Genomic DNA, 3,444 nt, shown 5'->3' with positions numbered 1-3,444 from the left:
ATTGAAACTATCCTCTGCTATATGCATTTTTTTTTGTTAATTAAAGTAATCCAAAACTGGGATTGATATTTTGTCTCTTTTATTTTTACTTAAAGTACAATAACTTTTACCATTTTAATTTGTTTTAATAGTATATTGACAGTATTGTTTTCTTTCAAAAATCCACTTCATTTTCTTTACCCTATTATTAAAATGGTAATTGACAAAAACAAACTACATTGTCACCAGAAGAGCAATACAAAATGTACAAGTGATATATTAAAATCATCTTTCCAGCTTGAATTTCAATGATGCATTGGGTCAACAATTTTGTGAGAAACATCTTCACCCTTAAATAAAGATTTTCTTAATTCCTTACCTGTGTGCTAATTAGATATCACCTTGTTTTCACATTAAACAGACTTCCACATGAGAAAGCAGCAAGGATGCAGTGGCGTTAATGTTTCCTGGTGTCAACTTGTATTATTTCAGTAGACATTGAAATGAGGATGCATCTTGCTGCCTTTCCAATGAAGCAAGTTTAATTTAGTAATAGGTGAAAAACCATCCTTACAAAGGTGTTAATCAGAGACTTGGCTTTGTGGACACTTTTCAGAGAACAAATTTGTTAGCATAAAAATAAAGCCAGAAAATGAAGAGCTGTTTAATCACTCGATTGGATTTTTCTGCCAGCATATTTTTTTTCTCTGCAACCCACTGCTAAATTGTGCTTCCTAGCTGTTTTTTATAAAATCACTGAATCAAATCTAACTCTGATTACATCAGAGAAGGCCATGTACCCTACACCATAAGAGGAGGTTTGAAATTTTGACTTGTCTACTTAAATATCACCAAAATCTGATCACAAGGTTAATTACGTCCCTGGGTGGGATTGAACCACCAACCTTTTGGTTAACAGCCAAACACACTAACCGATTGCGCCACAGAGACACTTTGCAAAAAGTATATACTGACAAAGGCTAATAAGCATACATCTAGAACGTTTCCTAGAAAAACATTAAAAAATCAATAATCTGGAGAGTTTTTGTAAGATGTTTCTTCCATCAACCAACGAATAAACACATTGGTACTTTCCCATGATGAGTGAGTGCTTCAGGATCTCTTGCACTTACATGGGCAGCAGAGTACTGCAATGGAAGCATGCTGGACCCATAACCCAGAGGTAGGCAGATTGAAACTATCCTTTGCTATATGCATTTTTTTTGTTAATTTAAGTAATCAAAACTGGGATTGATATTTTTGCTCTTTTATTTTTACTTAAAGTACAATAACTTTTACCATTTTAATTTGTTTTAATAGTATATTGACAGTATAGTTTTCTTTCAAAAATCCACTTAATTTTCTTTACCCTGTTATTAAAATGGTAATTGACAAAAAAACTACATTGTCACCAGAAGAGCAATACAAAATGTACAAGTGATATATTAAAATCATCTTTCCAGCTTGAATTTCAATGATGCATTGGGGCAACAATTTTGTGAGAAACATCTTCACCCTTAAATAAAGATTTTCATAATTCCTTACCTGTGTGCTAATTAGATATCACCTTGTTTTCACATTAAACAGACTTCCATGTGAGAAAGCAGCAAAGATGCAGTGGCGTTAATGTTTCCTGGTGTCAACCTGTATTATTTCAGTAGACATTGAAATGAGGATGCATCTTGCTGCCTTTCCAATGAAGCAAGTTTAATTTAGTAATAGGTGAAAAACCATCCTTACAAAGGTGTTAATCAGAGACTTGGCTTTGTGGACACTTTTCAGAGAACAAATTTGTTAGCATAAAAATAAATTCCAGAAAATGAAGAGCTGTTTAATCACTCAATTGGATTTTTCTGCCAGCATATTTTTTTTCTCTGCAACCCACTGCTAAATTGTGCTTCCTAGCTGTTTTTTATAAAATCACTGAATCAAATCTAACTCTGATTACATCAGAGAAGGCCAGGTACCCTACACAATAAGAGGGGGTTTGAAATTTTGACTTGTCTACTTAAATATCACCAAAATCTGATCACAAGGTCAATTACGTCCCTGGGTGGGATTGAACCACCGACCTTTTGGTTAATAGCCGAACACACTAACCGATTGCGCCACCAAGACACTTTGCAAACAGTACATACTAACAAAGGCTAATAAGCATACATCTAGAACGTTTCCTAGAAAAATATTAAAAAATCAATAATCTGGAGAGTTTTTGTAAGATGTTTCTTCCATCAACCAATGAATAAACACATTGGTACTTTCCCATGATGAGGGAGTGCTTCAGGATCTCTTGCACTTACATGTGCAGCAGAGTACTGCAATGGAAGCATGCTGGACCCATAACCCAGAGGTAGGCAGATTGAAACTATCCTTTGCTATATGCATTTTTTTTTGTTAATTTAAGTAATCAAAACTGGGATTGATATTTTTGCTCTTTTATTTTTACTTAAAGTACAATAACTTTTACCATTTTAATTTGTTTTAATAGTATATTGACAGTATAGTTTTCTTTCAAAAATCCACTTAATTTTCTTTACCCTATTATTAAAATGGTAATTGACAAAAAAAACTACATTGTCACCAGAAGAGCAATACAAAATGTACAAGTGATATATTAAAATCATCTTTCCAGCTTGAATTTCAATGATGCATTGGGGCAACAATTTTGTGAGAAACATATTCACCCTTAAATAAAGATTTTCGTAATTTCTTACCTGTGTGCTAATTAGATATCACCTTGTTTTCACATTAAACAGACTTCCACATGAGAAAGCAGCAAGGATGCAGTGGCGTTAATGTTTCCTGGTGTCAACCTGTATTATTTCAGTAGACATTGAAATGAGGATGCATCTTGCTGCCTTTCCAATGAAGCAAGTTTAATTTAGTAATAGGTGAAAAACCATCCCTACAAAGGTGTTAATCAGAGACTTGGCTTTGTGGACACTTTTCAGAGAACAAATTTGTTAGCATAAAAATAAAGCCAGAAAATGAAGAGCTGTTTAATCACGCAATTTGATTTTTTTGCCAGCATATTTCTTTTTCTCTGCAACCCACTGCTAAATTGTGCTTCCTAGATGTTTTTATAAAATCACTGAATCAAATCTAACTCTGATTACATCAGAGAAGGCCAGGTACCCTACACCATAACAGGGGGTATGAAATTTGACTTGTCTACTTAAAGATCACCAAAATCTGATAACAAGGTCAATTAGGTCCCTGGGTGGGATTGAACCACCAACCTTTTGGTTAATAGCCGTACATACTAACTGATTGCGCCACAGAGACACTTTGCAAAAGTTCATACTGACAAAGGCTAATAAGCATTCATCTAAAACGTTTCCTAGAAAAACTTTAAAAAGTCAATAATCTGGAGAGTTTTTGTAAGATGTTTCTTCCATCAACCAACGAAGAAACACATTGGTACTTTCCCATGATGAGTGAGTGCTTCAGGATCTCTTGCACTTA

General features: G+C 34.1%; 1 non-coding gene across 1 annotated transcript; it reads right to left on the bottom strand.

Annotated features, from left to right (window-relative positions):
- Positions 1 to 856: 856 nt before the first annotated feature.
- TRNAN-GUU (transfer RNA asparagine (anticodon GUU)) lies at positions 857 to 930 on the bottom strand. The gene has a single exon. It is a non-coding gene; the product is annotated as a tRNA-Asn (tRNA).
- Between the last annotated feature and the right edge of the window lie 2,514 nt (positions 931 to 3,444).

This window comes from Pseudophryne corroboree, unplaced genomic scaffold, assembly GCF_028390025.1.
Source record: "Pseudophryne corroboree isolate aPseCor3 unplaced genomic scaffold, aPseCor3.hap2 scaffold_2772, whole genome shotgun sequence".
Lineage (NCBI taxonomy): Eukaryota > Metazoa > Chordata > Amphibia > Anura > Myobatrachidae > Pseudophryne > Pseudophryne corroboree.
The sequence above is the reverse complement of the archived record's forward strand: the minus strand, read 5'-3'. Positions and strand labels throughout refer to the sequence as shown.